Here is a 17,273-nt window from a genome sequence, read left to right on the forward strand (position 1 = left end):
GGGGGGGGGGTCGAGAGCTTCAAGTTCCTTGGCGTCCACATCACTAACAAATTATCATGGTCCAAACACACCAAGACAGTCGTGAAGCGGCTATTCCCCCTCAGAACTGAAAAGATGTTGCATTGATCCTCAAAACGTTCTACAGCTGCACCATCGAGAGCATACTGACTGATTGCATCACCGCTTGGGTATGGCAACTGCTCGGCATCTGACTGCAAGGCACTACAGTGGGTATTGCGTACGGCCCAGTACATCACTGGGGCCAAGCTTCCTGCCATCCAGGACCTCTATACCAGGCCGTGACAGAGGAAGGCCCAAAAAATGGTCAACGACTCCAGCCACCCTAGTCATAGACTGTTCTCTCTGCTACCTTTTTACACTGCTGCTACTTGCTGTTTATTATCTATGCATAGTCACTTTTCCACTACCTACATGTACATATTACCTGGACTAACCTGTACCCCCTATATACAGCCTCGTTATTGTCATTTTATTGTGTTACTAATTTTTTTACGTTAGTTTATTTAGCAAATATTTTCTTCAAAAAAAAAAAAATCTGCATTGTTGGTTAAGGGCTTGTAAGTAAGCATTTCACGGTAACCTGTCGTATTTTGTGTATGTGACAAAAAAATAATGGATTTGAATCCAGGTGAAAGCTATTATCCCTTATTGATGTCACTTGTTAAATCCACTTTCATCAGTGTAGATGAAGGGGGAGGAGACAGGTTAAAGAAGGATTTAAGCCTTGAGACAATTGTGACATGGCTTGTGTATGTGTACCATTCAGAGGGTGCCTTTGAACGGGGTATGGTAGTAGGTACCAGGCACACCGGTTTGTGTCAAGAACTGCAACGCTGCTGGGTTTTTCATACTGAACAGTTTCCTGTGTGTATCAAGAATGGTCCACCACCCAAAGGACATCCAGCCAACTTGACAACTTTGGGAAGCATTGGAGTGAACATGGGCTAGCATCCCTGTGGAACGCTTTCAAACCCTTGTAGAGTCCAAGGCACGACAAATTGAGGCTGTTCCGAGGGCAAAAAGTGGGGTTGCAACTCAATATTAGGAAGGTGTTCTTAATGTTTTGTACACTCAGTGTAGCTCACTATTTGAATTATTTAAATAAACAATCTAATCAAATTGCATTTGTCACATGCTTCGTAAACAGTCTATACAGTCATTATTGCTAATCTTTATCAAGGGTGTCAATACTTTCAGACCCAACTGTACACACAGAGAGAGCGGAGACTGATGAATCACTTTTTTCCTGCCTAACTTTGCTCCCCTCCTTGTGAACCATGTTGTTGACAGCCACATTTTCTTCCTTAACTCAGCAATGTCCACATGTCAGAGTTCCTACTGTAAATCGCACCAACAATTGAATGGTTTATCTTCTCAGTATTTTGAACAGGTCTAAGGGAAGAGATCAATCCACTCAATGGCATTGCTTTATTGCACATTCAGTTTGGTACGTACAGAACAGTAAAGTGATGTGTATATGTTTCTCTAGTTACTCACCAACTCAGTTTATCAATGCAGTGTTTGCTTTTAAGTAAATGTGTAAAGGCATGTGAGTCTATGAATGTGTGCATGTTAATGAGCAGATGGAAGGCTCATGGCCCGATATTCCTGCCGGACCCCAGCCGTCGTCACTTCAGCTCCTCTGTAGAGGACGAGGGCGTCTCAGAACCTTCTGGACCCTCCTAAAAGGCACACACACAGTTTGTGACATCACAGTATAAAGTAACTCACACACAGAATTCATCTTGCATTAGTGACTATTGATTCTGGTAATCCTGTTAGTAGATAAGGAATCCAAACACACACACACACACACACACACACACCTTGACTTTGTCCAGGTCCGGCCCACCTGGAAGGGATTTCTGTGAGGAAAGCTGTGAGGAGAAATATAAGATGGAGAGATTAGGCCCGAGATGAGTGTCAGGGAGCCTGAGAGGGGGATGAGGTGAAGGCAGGGCAAGGGGAGGCTGCTCACCCTCTTGGTGGGCTGGATCGTGTCACTGGATTTGGACCGGTTCTTCAATTGTTTCTGGGGGGACGTGGTGGTGGGGCACTGGATAGACAGAACATAAAACACAGGGAGAGTGGCTCAATCAGAATCCCACCAGAGAATAAAGCCTGGAGGCAACAGTACAGCCAAGTGCTGAAGGAAACAGGATTTAGGTGGCTGTACTGCAGTTGTGCCGCCGGGAGTTAGGATGATACAGCAGGTACTCACTTCATTGATCTTCTGCTCCATGGTTGGGCTGTCCACAGTTAGGTTCACAATGATAACAAGGCTAGGGTTGGCTGTACACAAATGATTTAACTCCTGTGGCCAATCTGAGGAGGATAAAATAGGATTAGCGAGTTAGTTCATAGTGTATATATGTCAAAGTCCACCAGGTGGTGACACTGACCAAGGGAGAGCATTACATGTTCAGAATCTATTCCTTTGAATGGTGTGTATTTCTATCATATTGCTGTGTTAGTGACACATGCTTGAGACTGCGTAGGTGAAGGTACCCTGTGTATGACGAGGGTTTATAATCCCTAACTTCCTGCTCCCTGTAGGGTTCAGCCCTGTCTCCAACCATCTCCACCCCAGACTCATTAACTATGGATGAGAGGTGTTAGATTGACTCCTTATTACCATGACGTCAAGCAGCCAGATAATCACCACAGGAACCGCTCCATTTCCATGAACCATCGAACTATTAATCTGGTCTAAAACAGCAGCCCTAGCCCAGCGATAGATTAACACTTTTTTCAAAAAGAGCTGACTCCCAACACCAGCTTGAACTGTTGTTATACCCTTACAAAGACAGGGGACACATTTCCCACACACAATTTGTTTTTATCTACACTACAGCTGATGCCTCATTACTCATAGAGGAGCAATGTACAGCAACATCATACACTGAATGTTTAGTACATCATATTGCAACATTGTATTGAATGTATAGTACATCATATTGCAACATTGTATTGAATGTAAAGTACATTACATTGCAACATTGTATTGCAACACAATGTTCTTGGCATGAGCATCTCTCCCTCAGCAGGAGGATGGAGCGTTCTGTGGTAGTCTGTCAGTCTGAGGGAAATGATCTAGATGTTGATTTCAGGCCTGACTGACTGGACTCCTTCCTCCATTACAGGGCCTCTCTCTCTCTGAGTGGAATCCCTTGTGTTGTTAAACCAGGGCCTGTAGAATGAAGTTGCCCCAGTGGAACACCCTGTGGCTCAGAAAACACTGCCCATCAATTAGTCCACATGACTGACTCAATGACAGCCAAGGTGACAGATCCAAATAGGATGCTTAGATGTGTGTGCTATCCACACAGCATCATGGGCACACACACACAAACACAGCAAGAGGAATGTCCCCTTACACCGACTTCTGCAAGGGTAGGCAAAAATCATCCTGGCTGCAACTCAAGTCTCTTTTTCCCCCATCGCCGTTTCATCCCTCCATCATAATGATGAGACAGGAAGAAAAAGGGTAGCTAGGTTTCCATCCAATTAGCGACAGATTTTCATGCAAATATTCTAAAATCTGCATAAAAATAAAATATGCTGCATTTTCCCACCGGTGCAACCTGGACTCAGGGGTAGATGTAACTCCATTTCCACTCCAATTAGTATGATATGTTACGTTTTGTATGGTATGTATTAATTTGTGGATGTCCATCACCCATTTCGTATGATATGTTACAAATTCTAACGTTAGCTAGGTGGCTAATGCTAACATTAGCTAGGTGGATAACATTAGCTAGGCTAGAGGTTAGGGGTTGAGGTTAGGGTTAGCTAACATGCTAAATAGTTGCAAAGTTGCTAATTAGCTAAAAATGTCCATGAGATTAGAACACGTGTTATAAACCCGACCAACCACCCTACGTCCGTTTTTGCCTTAAGTAACCTTCTGTTTTTTTGTAACCATACAAAATATATCATATCATACTAATTTGAGTGTCTCGGATTTACGTTTCCTATGTAAGTTTAGTCTGAGACCAGGCTGACCGGTGGTGTGTTTCTACCAAAATGTATCAGTGTGTGACGACGTAGTGCATTCTACCCTCTTCACAACAGCTCTGCGCTGCTCCGCGAAGCGCAAGTAGTATGAATGCCCTGACTTCTGCAGAGGCCGTATCACCATAAATACAGACGTTGGATTGACCATGCAGCGCCTACCCACACTGTGAGCTGTTGGCTCAAGTGTACGTGCCAAGACCACAGTAGGCACATTTGCCATTTAAACGCAACAGTTATAGGCACTGCATGGTCAAATCTACAGTATGCAGTCACCACCTGATGACATCATTCATCTGCCGTCCACTCTTACAGACACGACATGATAGTACTATGAGTGCACTGGGTTAAATTAATCCCACAACTACTAATCATATGGTATTTTCAAACTCTTCAGTCAACCGCACACCCTTACAAGAAGAGAAATAACACTTAACACCCCTCCTCCCAAACGAGTACCTTTCAGAGGGACATTATCACTTGAGACAACCTCCTATGGGGTGCCATTTAGCTACAGCAGAAGAGTATTAGAGTGGGTAGAAAACCCCACAGTTCTGTCTGACTGTCACTCAGGTGATTCCAAACACCTATTAGGTGGTTCCCCAATTTCATGGTCAATTCATACCCTATAAATAAACTGACAGGCAGGAACGTGGAGGGCGGAGTGTATCCTAGCCGCCTAGCTAGCATCTGTGCTGGTGACAATTCCATCAGAGAGGAGGGAATCAGAGATTATTCACAATTACAGCCTATATAATGAACACAGACACATAGATGAAGTCACAAGATACACAGGTGAACACGAGACAGGCATAGGGAATGACATAACCACCCCACTGATGTGTCCTACACAGTACATGATCACTGGCTGTCAGATTTACCACAGTTATATCCACTCTTTCTACCCTCTACTGATCCTGAAACAGTCATCAATGCTGCCTCACTCTCCCTGGCATTGAGTCACGGCTCAGCCATAAACATCTCACCTGATCCTGAATCAGTTCCTTACAGTCCCCACCATCGCCCTCATTTCAGTGTTACCATACAGAACACATCGACTTCGTCCCACACTGGCCAAGCACACTCCTGTTGCTGTGTTGAGCCTATAGCCATTCACTCACCAAGCACTTCCTGTCTAATGGATGGGTCTAGTTTTACACAAGCCATGCATTCCAATGCATAGCCTAATGCCTGCTGGCACAATGAGTATCTCAACATCCATTAATTAACAAAAGGATCGAGTTCAGAAGATGTAGAACAAATATGCCACACAACGCAACCTGATTGATATTCTACACACATACATATAGACAGGGATAATGTACATTTGGTCAAATATGGATCACATTTTAACTACAGTTAGTATTGTTTTCAAATGACAAAGCGCATACTGATACACAGCTTCCCTTGTCACCTGCCTGGTTCTATGGCGCTACCTGGATATTACAAGGCAATATGGTCTAGATAGCGTACAGCATCAAATACAGCTAAGCATAATATAATATGAGACAGACACACACACACAGACAGACAGACAGACACAGAGAGAGACAGAGAGAAGCGTACACGTAGAGCACAGATGACTGAACACATCCCGAAATCACCAGAAGAAAAAAAAAGATACGAACCTCTCCTTATTCCTTCTCTTTTCTCGCCCTCTCAGTGGAGACGTGCTGGTGGGGAGATACTGCTCTCATTTCACTGGTGTACTGCTTCCTCTGACAGTCACACCCCTCTCTGCCCATTCATCATTCCACTGACACGCTAGGCACGTATGGATGCATACACACCCACACAAACACACCCACACCAGGTGTGCATCCTCTGATCAGTGTGTAAGTAATATAAATAAAGGTAAAGACACTTCTCCATTAACTCATACATTTCTCGTACTAAAGGATTGTCATGCTTTGACTGCACAAAAATGAATTATGTGTAATAAATAATGTGTGCAAATGCTTGTAAAACTATTTCAGTAGTGTAAAAAAGTGTTATGATACAAGTGGTTTGCAACTAACCAGCCATAGCCTGATTCACATTGTAATGTCGCCTTGCCAGAGATGTCTACTGAACGATCACACCACAATACTGTCATTTTATCTCTGATTCTCTCACACACACTACCCCCAACACCTGCCCCCATCCAGACACACACACACACTACCCCCAATACCTGCCCCCATCCAGACACACACACTACCCCCAATACCTGCCCCCCATCCAGACACACACTACCCCCAATACCTGCCCCCCATCCAGACACACGCTACCCCCAATACCTGCCCCCCATCCAGACACACGCTACCCCCAATACCTGCCCCCATCCAGACACACGCTACCCCCAATACCTGCCCCCATCCAGACACACGCTACCCCCAATACCTGCCCCCATCCAGACACACGCTACCCCCAATACCTGCCCCCATCTGAGGGAAGTGTCTTCAGAGAGGGGCGGGGGGGTACCTTCAAGCAACAAGTTTATAGAGGTGAAGCCAAGCCACGATTGGCTCCTAGACAGGTGACAAACCAATCACAGCGCAGCCCCAGTGGCATGAGAAAGTAACCAGTCCATTAGAGGTACATTAGATCAATAACACCTGATTTATTCATATGCAATGCATGGAAAGTTAATACTGAAGTTTGACCCTGAATAGCACTGATAACACAGTGAGAGAAGGCTTGACCATCCCAGAGCACCTGGCATTCAAAGGATTGACCATCCTTTGTCAGAGGAAGGCCCTAAATATTGTCAAAGACTCCAGCCACACTAGTCATACTGTTCTCTCTGCTACCGCACGGCAAGCGGTACCGGAGCGCCAAGTCTAGGTCCAAGAGGCTTCGAAACAGCTTCTACCCCCAAGCCATAAGACTCCTGAACATCTAATCAAGTGGCTACCCAGACTATTTGCATTGTGACAAATACAATTTGATTTGATTTGATCACAGAGGACCTGGCATTCAAAGGATTGACCACCACAGAGCACCTGGCATTCAAAGTGCAAACACAGCAAAGAAACAAAAATGTGCTCAAAAGTATTAAATGACAACAAATAAAATCAAACTTTCACAAGAGAGGAGTGCTAAAAATACAGAAAAATAAACACATTAGTTAAATCTCAAATCAAAAACACATAATAAAGAACATGTACTCAAAGTGCTTAGTTACATATTAGGGAAACTATTAGTTCAACTTAAATATAGAAGTCATTCCTTCATTCCAAAAGAGAACAAAATTCAGAATTCAGGGGAGGAATGGGAACCTATAACAGATTCTGTATTTCATGACATTTTGTACCAAAGTTGATGTTTCGTACCAGAGACTGTGATAAGCCATGTCTCTGAGCTTAGACAATCATAGGCAAAAGTGCTAGACTAGTTGTCTTCCTGTACACCGTTTGTTAAAATTAGACAACACACCCCCCACATTCACACATGTTTCCTGTGAGCCTATGTGTTTGGAACCTGATGAGTCTGTGACACCGACTCCAGACTCTGCTGCTCCAACAGGGGTGGGAGTGGAGGTGGTAGTGGGATGGTTATCTGACTCCAGTGTCTGTGGGGGCTCCATCCCCCTGTCCCCCTGCAACCTCTCCAGCCTCCCCCTGTTGGGTCTCCTGGACAGCAGGTTTCAGGAGGAACTGGGGCAGCTCCAGGTGTTCCTTGGTCAGCAGGCCTCTCTGGTCATCCACCCTACAGGCCTGGGCTCTGGACAACAGCACTATCATCGCTGAGAGAGAGACAGAGAGCAGGAAATGGAGAAAGAGAAGGAGAAATACATTAAGTTTGTCTCAGACTAGGGCTAAAGTGAGTCTAAAGGGTTAAGGTTACAGCTACTAGGAAGTCTATGGGGTTTAGTCCTATTACAGCTACTAGGAGGTCTATGGGGTTTAGTCCTATTACAGCTACTAGGAGGTCTATGGGGTTTAGTCCTATTACAGCTACTAGGAGGTCTATGGGGTTTAGTCCTATTACGGCTACTAGGAGGTCTATGGGGTTTAGTCCTATTACGGCTACTAGGAGGTCTATGGGGTTTAGTCCTATTACAGCTACTAGGAGGTCTATGGGGTTTAGTCCTATTACGGCTACTAGGAGGTCTATGGGGTTTAGTCCTATTACGGCTACTAGGAGGTCTATGGGGTTTAGTCCTATTACAGCTACTAGGAAGTCTATGGGGTATAGTCCTAGACAGGTCCAGTAAATAAGCCATGACCCCATGGTTCTGACTCATACCCTCCATCTCATGGTTTTTCCTGACCCTGGTCTTGGCTCTGGGTCCGTCTGTCTGAGGAGACACATGGACCTCTGGGCCAACTGGAGATCTACCTCTCTCCTGAAAAGAACACACACATTTTACTTTGTTAAGCTTTGGACTCCCGAACATCCTGGCCGTCAACAGTGCAGGACTCACCTGTGTGACTGGAGTTTGGCCACTGATCCTGGGACTGCTAACTGTAAAGACAACAACAACAATAGTAAGTTCTAGATAGGCTACTGAACACATTATGGGGTTTGATATCTGGCAAAACTCTGACAGTCACATAGAAGACCCTTTTACCCAGAAGAATCAAGAACAAAAAGTCCCCCCCCCAGTCTCTCTCAGTAATGAGTACGCCTCAGGGAGTGACCACTTATCCAAAGTGAAGGCAGTTCTGGTCCCAGAGCAGTAGAGAGGATGTGAGTGAACTCACAGTGACACAGCACTCAACAAGCCAAATGTACTAAGATGTCTAAACGAAAGAGGGAGCGCAAGGGTGAGAGCAGAAGAAAGTGTACAGGAAGGCGGAATGGAATGCCAGAGAACGAATGAGCAAGCAAGGGCAGTGCTATATGTCCTAATTGATATATATATAAATATGAGCGCGAGTTCGTGATCACTGAGTTTTAAAGGTCTGGAACACCAGTTAGGATACAACAATGCCCGGTCCTGTCCATCATTATTATCATCGGGACAAAGCACCAGTTAGCATGTGTGGGATAATCAGTATGTATTCACCTTTGTCCAGCTGCAGCTTCTTATTGGCCAGTTTGAACACACTGGTGCTCATGCTCAGTGGCACATCACTCCCACTCTGTAAAACAGAACATGTTCATACAAGACACTTTTTCTCTCTCTCACACACACACAAAATCCTATTTTCCCTAACCCATAGCCTAATCCTAGCTCCTAACCCTGAATCTAAAACTAACCCTAGCTCCTAACCCTAACCTTAACCCCCTAGAAATAGCATGTGACCTTGTGGGGACTAACAAAATGTCCCCAGTTGGTCAAATGTTTGTTTGTTTACTATTCTTGTGGGGACTTCTGGTCCCCACAAGTCTAGTTAAACACGTCCACACACCATGGTGACCAGGGCCTGGTGTGATGCTAGTTGGTGTTTCTGTAGTACCGCTGACAGGGCATCCTGCAGAGTCTTACTGGACTTCACCATGATGCCCACTGTCTTACCAGTGAACACCACCTCCAACCTGAAACACATACACACGTCAACACAGTACAGTACACACACAAGCAGAAACACTGAGGGTCAGTAAGCCAGAAAAGGAAGTGTCAGATGACTCACGTAAACGTCACCCTCAGCTCCAGGGAGACCTGCTGGTCCCTCAGTACTGAGCAGTCCTGCTCCAGAGATAGGGGCTTCTATAGGGACGACATATGGGTAACAGTCATTAAGGACATTTTCAGTTGAAGTGAGCATTGCTGACAACATTTGGAAGACAATTCCCATTCTGGCTCACCCGGTCCTTTCCGTGGAGATAGATGAGGACGTCTTTGAGGGGGAAGCCTCTCTTCTCACAGAGGCCAGACAGCATGTCTCTGAGGGGGAGGCCGGGCCGTGTGGGGGCCAGGGATGCACTACCGTCAGGCAGGTAGACACAGCAGTAACCCCCCTCCACACTACCACCACCACCCAGCACCTGGCCTGAGGGACTGGAGCGACCATTCTGGACCAGAGGAGGAGTCAGGGAGAGAGGGGAGCAGGTGGAGAGAGGAGAGGAAGTGAGGGAGAGAGGGGAGCAAGTGGAGAGAGGAGAGGAAGTGAGGGAGAGAGGGGAGCAAGTGGAGAGAGGAGAGGAAGTGAGGGAGAGAGGGGAGCAGTAGAGGAGGGATTGAGGGAGATAGTGGAACAGAAGGAGAGAGGGGAGGAGAGGGAATGAGTAAGGGAGAGAAGTTGGGAATTAATGGTTATCTATATTTTTAACCTAATCTCCTCCCACAGCCCAGCTGACCAAGTATGGTGAATTTACCTCCATCTGTCTGTAGGAGTCCAACTCCGCACTACAGTTGGACATCCGAGACTCCTTACAAGATACATTCACCTTGGGGTATGACACCCCTACTGAGAGGGGAGAGAGTGACGGGGGAGGAGAGAGAAAAGGAGGGAGAAACAGACAAGGGTAAAAATAACTAGAGAATATCATGGATAGAGTTAGACAAGAGCTTTGTAGGGTTATGGCTGAGGGGAAGCCTACCTCCCCACGATCCCCTCTTCTCCCGCTGCTTATCCTTCTTCTGCTGAACACAGGTTACAAGCTATTACTCAATAACCACGCAATGGATTACACACATCCAAATGGAATCATTTAAACAATCCTCAATTATGGTCAAAACGTTGCTTTCATAGCCATTGTTGAAGTCCATCCATCCACCTACACATCCATCCATCCCACCTTGCTGTCATTGAGGGAGCGGCTGAAGGTGGCCATGTTCTCCCATGATCCCGTGCTGGTAGGTTCAGCGGGGATGCTGGGTAGTGGCCTGCCCTCCACACTGGCCAGGGTACACTTCTGGTAAAGAGGGGAGCGGACGAAGCGCCTGTAGCTGTCCATCTTCATCAATTTAAAAATCTGACCCAGGGAGGGAGGGACAAACAGACAGACACCAGTTAATGGCACTGGACTTACCACACTATTACACTGGAGCTGGTCAGGAGTTTGAGTTTCTCTACTTTCTTGCTTTAAATCGATCTCCATCAAACAGAACTGAATTCCAAGCGTATTACATGCGCTAGCTAGCTGGTCTGTGGGAAGTGTGTATGTGACAGGCAGGTGGCAGCAGAGCTGACCTGTGTCTGTGCCTTGTCAAAGATTTCAGCTGTAGGCTTCAGCAGGTCCTTCTCCTCCACGTGAGCTGTGTCGTCGATGTTCACAGCGTAGGGAGCGTGGTCAGACAGGTACGTCTGGAAGATGGCGTGAGCCTCGTCACTCAACTATGGGAATAAGACAAAATATGAGTCCTAAGTGGCACCCTATTCCCCATTTAGTGCACTACTTTCGACAAGGGCCCTATCAGAAGTAGTGCACTATATAGGGAATAGCGCCATTACATCAGTCCAGCTCCACAATCTGGTCCACACACTCAACTCTCCTTCCTCAATCCCTACTTCAACACATCTATTCCATCTATTACCATTCAGTAAAGACCGAAGAATCAGCCCATACCTCTTTCATCCGGCTGGGTGGAATCTTCCGGAACTTCTCGCAGGCCTGATAGAACAGTATGTTCTCCGCACTCACCTCTGACCTCAGGAAAGCCTGCATGACAACACACATCAGACCTACCTGACCTACCATACAGCTCCCATTAGACCTAATCAACAGATTACCTATTAACTATATCTGACCTATAAACAGGGCTTGTATGCTCCAAAATATTTAGCTGTAAGACCTGGAATTTTATTTTGCGAGCACCAGTGCGACAAAAAATAAAATAACATTATGATCAGGCGTCGCTGTACCACTGCCATACCCCAAGGACCCGGAGAGTAAATCAAGGCCTACAGCTGGCAATCAGATTGCTCAGATTACCACATCTGCAGCTTCCTCGAGCACACAACAAAAATTGATACTGTGAGATAAATTTAATCATGACTAGAGAGACTGCCAATGAATGTTTACGTTTTTAATTCAGCACAGTCAGCACTTTAATTCAACACTTAGAAGCCATAAAATGCACTTCTCCCTTCATGCTTCAACCAGCACTACAGCTGCAAAGAATGAGTAGCAAAGTGTATTGAAAGGCTTGCACTGTTAAATTATTATTTGTGTCTATTTTAATAATCAAGGAATATATAACTTTCTCTGGTTATGGAAGGAACAACGTGAATTTGTGCATGATGTAGAAACAATGCGGTGTGACTCGAGTTACAGGAAGAACAACATTGGAAGGGCAATTCAAGCATAGCCAATATGCAGGGATAATGAATTGGGCCTATAGCCTACTGCACAAACCTCATTACACAACTGTTTAATAGGTTATTGTTTCATAGGCTTGCGTTTAAAAAAAAGTCTGAGCAATAAATCTCAGCTAGCAGGTGTTTCAACATTTAGTGTAGCCCTTTTTTCTCCTCAATTTTGTGATATCCAATTGCAATCGTCTCATCGCTGCAACTCCCCAATGGGCTCCGGAGAGGCGAAGGTCGAGTCATGCGTCCTCCGAAACATGAACCGCCTAACCGCTCTTCTTAACACCCGCCCGCTTATTCCGGAAGCCAGCTGCACCAATGTATCAGAGGAAACACTGTTCAACTGATGATCGGTGTCAGCCTGCAGGCGCCCGGCCCGCCACAAGGAGTCGCTAGAGTGCGATCAAACCCTCACTTACCCGGACGCCGCTGGGCCAATTGTGCGCCACCCTATGGGACTCCCGGTCACGGCCGGTTGTGACACAGCCTGGGATCAAACCCAGGTCTGTAGTGACGCCTCATGCACTGTGATGCAGTGCCTTAGACCGTTGCGCCACTCGGGAGGCCTAACATTTTAGCTTTTTATAATAAAATGTATTTTAAGGGTTAATAGTTTCTGGGGCACAGCATGCTCTTCAAAATAAGCTAGAATTCATATAGGCTCAATCAACTAAAATAAATCTGATTTTCTGGTGCTTTTCTCCTAACTTTAAGTTGGTAGCATGATTTTTTTAAAATTAAAGCCCTGCTGTATGACTCCTCCCGTGGCTTTACTCTGAGAAAAACATATCTACGTTTGCTGAGTGGAGACAACGCAATCATTGTTCTCAATTAAAAGCAATGACTTCTGTGGCTCACCTTGAAGTAACATACTCCCATGGGGTCTTCCAATAGCTTCTCGAAGCACACAGCCCAGCCGACGACACTGCTGGCCTGAGCATCTCCCCCTTGGGCCCCTGGAAGACTGTTACAACTGCCCCCACATCCACGACCAGACATGTTCAACTCTGAGAAATCACACACACATTAACTAATAAAACCATCCACACCCTGAAGCCTCAGGGTAGCAGACTGGCACTACTGCCTGTACAGGCATGCTCATATTTGAGAAACATTTCTGAGACAGACAGGCACACACACACACAGGCTTACCTCCATCTGACACTGCCTGGCTCTGCAGAGACAAGTCAGGGGAATGTGTGTCAGACTCAGTCAAATAGAATATCACATGATCCATCGATACAGAACACAGTTCCACAGACATTAAAATACATTAAAATCTAAAGTCAGTAACGTACAAGTGGAGACCAACTTCATGGAATAGAAGTACAGACCAACGTTACAGACCAGAATACCATTCAAACAGGAAAAATCGTACAGTCACCCAACCAGGCGTTGACAAGCAAACAGAAATCTCAGGCAGTGAATGAAGGATAAAAAAAACACTAACGCAGCATCAGGAAGTGAGAATGGAGAAGAACGGCTGCATGACTTTGTTGTACTGACAGCTCTCCTCTACGTTAGAGCACTCAAGCAGGCAAGTCCCCAGCTCACACAGCTCACTGTATTGCTTTCTCATTCAGCTTTCAGGACAATAATGTTTTATTTTTTTCAGCTCCAGTGAAGCTTAGCCTTCACCTCTGTGGAGAGAGGGGTTCATGTTCTTTCACAAGGAAACGTAAAGTTGGGACAGAAATGTGCATGCTGTACTGAATGCAAACAAAGACGAACAGACATTCTACATTTTAGAGCACACGAGACGGACCTAAGCAAATCCTACAGGCTCATGCAAAAGCAACCTGAGGAAACTTTTTATACAACTCTATGAGTCTACTAGGAGTGTTCTGGTTCTGGGGCCGTAATCATAAAGCATCTTAGAGTAGGAGTGTTGATCTGGGATCAGGTCCCCTCTGTCCATGTCATCTTGTTCATTAGGATCCAAAAGTTAAAACTAGTCCTAGATGAGCACTCGTACTCTGAGACGCTTTATGAATACGGTCCCTGATGAATGTTGAAATCCTTGGAACTCACTGTGTTGTGTACAATCGTGATGACAACTGCACTGCAAATTACACGATACATCCTTCCACAAGACCACCATATGCAGGCATTTCTTTGAGAGTGGGGACTCCACTCACACCACAGGTTGCTCCTTGTATCCACCCTGACTCACTATTAAGATTTCTCAACAGCCTCCTGAGGATATGAGGCATGTGTTATTTCCCCAACATCACCACCCAACACCCAGTGTTATGTGACTCAGTCTCCCAGTCATCAGGGATTGCACCACAACAGAGGCAGAGAGAGGGATGGGTGGGGACCCGGGACACAACCACGATGCCATAGAGATCGGATGTGATATTGCTCAGGTGTGGAGGGCAATCTGTAAAAAATGTCTGGCTTGGGTGCCCAGTGTGTTTCAGTAACAGCCAACATTGTCTTGTAGCAGCTTTGGTATCACTCCGCAGTCCACTTACAGCAGCTTTATCATCATTACTAAAACCACAACGTATCGTGTAGTCTTCACCTGAAAGGACTGAAGATCACGGCGTTACTAACAAAAAAAAAAAAACAGCTGTTGAAAGCATAGCCCTTTTCTCCATTGACAGTTGAGCACAATATCAGGAAACCCTTCAAAAGCAGGATGTGGCCTTATCACCAACAGGCTGGTGCTAATCCCCTCCTCCTCCCTCAGCCTCTACCTATGGAACTAGCAATTAAAAGGTTTTTAAAAACTAATACATTCAACAGTTGGAGAATGGATGAATATACTCCATGCTTTTATTGACTGAAAAACCGGGTGTATTGACCGGGTGTATTTGCATATATTAATACATTAACATAAAGGGGAGGGACATGGCTGAAACCACCAAAAACTTGCTATGTCTAGGCCTACCTGCACTCACCTGCGCCGTCTAGACCTCCTCATGAATGACTGTTGTCAGGTTCTGTTGCATAATTTAACAAATGTGTCAATATCAGGATACCCTCAGATTAAAAAACAGCTTGGCTCTGGATTACACCTCTATACATACTTTACATTGTTTGTGAGAGCAGACATAATATCACTAATCTGGACTGTTCATTTTCAGAAGTTGCTTTCATTTCAACATATCTAATTTGTAAACATTTCAACTGTATAAAATTACTTTAAACACCCATCAAAATAAAGTTATCTTTCTTGTGATATAAGAGTCTAAACTATGTATTAAATCCCAGACAAAGCTTTAGCATTTTTATAGATTCAACGGAAAGACAATGCATCCCATTGAGCCCATTTCAGCCATTACAAACATCGACAGGTCATTACAAACATTTCAGGGAAAAATCATCAGGCACAAGTAAGAGTATGAAAGACTTGCAGGAGTAAAATAAAAGGAATCAATCACGCAAGATTTAAGTGTCAAGTGGATTTTGCACCCCTCAAACAAAGGAAATGGATGGCTGAAAAAGATAGATCCTCTGGGAGGCGGGGCATGAGCTTTGCCAATAGAACCTTAGGTGACCCAGAGAAGGAACCTTGGCTTGAGGCCAGCTCCAGATAGGGCAGCGGAGACCAATCTGGAAGTGCTCAACATTTTGAACATTTCAGATAAAAATGAGTTTTGTTGAGTTGATTCCCTCTTCTACATAGCTGAGATGCATGTCTGTTCTACATGATATATGTCAATCTGAACGGTATGTAACGTTGCACCTCACTGAATTCAACCCAAGTCTACAGAAACGGACAACTTACCCTGTGACCAACACCAGGAACACCTAGAGTCTTCATGTTCTTAGACATGGCTGAAGCACCGGTGGTAATCCAAAATGATGCTCACACACTTGGAGGGGCGGGGGGGATTATCCGCCCTGCACTGACACAAACACACTTCGGTCCTCGTCATTTACGACTCCCTGTTATTTCCTGTCTGAAAGGGAAGTGTTGCTGTGGCAATGGGCCACAAAAGGGGAAGTGCGGTTACAGTGATCACACTGCTCACGTCGTGGCTCTTGAGAAACTCTCTGATGTGGGTGGTGTGCTTGTGTCCCTGCCCTACTGTATTTCAGACTAGGCAGTGTAGGCTATGAGGCTTATGGGGATAAAAACACACTTGGCCTGAGAGGATGCAGGTGAAAACTCGGCTGAGCAAATATGGCTACTTGATATAGCACCAACAGTGCATTATGAGAAGAGGTTGTGGATCCAGCCACAAGAGCTGTGGCTCAGCTTCCCACCCAATCAGAAATGGGTCTGGCTGGTGACAACACTATGATTGCCAGTGGATAAAGGCACATCCAGTCAAAATACTTTTAAACATTCAATAGGCTACTCAAAGACATTTCTGAAAGAAAATTGTTTAATTTCTTTCCAAAAATGTCAACGAGTTGTTGGATACTTTTAGGCATACCTTTATTTGAATTGGTGGACGGGTATTGTTGTAGGTGTTCAGCTTCCCAAACTTGCACTGAGCGGTCCCCTTCACCAGGCGAGAGAGACTTCGGCAGAGCCCGCTGAAGGCCACCATCCTCCGGGGGAAAAGCTTTTGGGACTGAATTAAATGTTTTTACGTAGCACTACGTGAGAGAGGAGTTTGATAAGGAAGCAGTTAAAAGGTAAACTACTGCTTGAAGAGTCTGCAAATATAGAAAATGAATTTGAAGAAGACATGCTATTTAGAAACACAAGCATAGAATACATTTTATAATTCAGACGTAGGCCTATAATCTATCTGCAATTACAATTTGTGTCCCCCCAACTTAGTTCACCTTGACTCCTGCCTCTCTCTAAGTCGAAGTTGGGGGCGGGGCACTAGAAACACCTGTGGATCAAATCTAAGGGCCAATCAAGTAGAGCCCATCAAATAGAGCCAATCAAGTAGAGCCAATTAAGTAGAGCCAATTAAGTAGATCCAATTAAGTGGGCCTGATAGGCATGTGCAGCACGTGATCAAAACGAAGAAAAAGCCACTTGTCTCTCTTACAGTAGACATTTTTATACTAGTGTGGCTTTTCGTGTAACAAACCAAAGTTTCCAGAACAGATACTCAATTTTTTTAATGAGGCAGGACTTGG

The 17,273-nt window shown here is 45.2% G+C and overlaps 1 long non-coding RNA gene and 1 pseudogene across 1 annotated transcript; both read right to left on the reverse strand.

The window, feature by feature from the left end:
• Window positions 1-1,435: 1,435 nt before the first annotated feature.
• LOC121580312 lies at window positions 1,436-5,848 on the reverse strand. The gene is made up of 5 exons (XR_006003016.1): window positions 5,664-5,848; window positions 2,243-2,346; window positions 2,000-2,077; window positions 1,848-1,898; window positions 1,436-1,703 (listed from the first exon to the last, which is right to left on the reverse strand). It is a non-coding gene; the product is annotated as an uncharacterized LOC121580312 (long non-coding RNA).
• A 1,056-nt stretch (window positions 5,849-6,904) lies between these two features.
• On the reverse strand, window positions 6,905-16,024 carry LOC121579844 (annotated as a pseudogene).
• Between the last annotated feature and the right edge of the window lie 1,249 nt (window positions 16,025-17,273).

This window comes from Coregonus clupeaformis, chromosome 2, assembly GCF_020615455.1.
Source record: "Coregonus clupeaformis isolate EN_2021a chromosome 2, ASM2061545v1, whole genome shotgun sequence".
Lineage (NCBI taxonomy): Eukaryota > Metazoa > Chordata > Actinopteri > Salmoniformes > Salmonidae > Coregonus > Coregonus clupeaformis.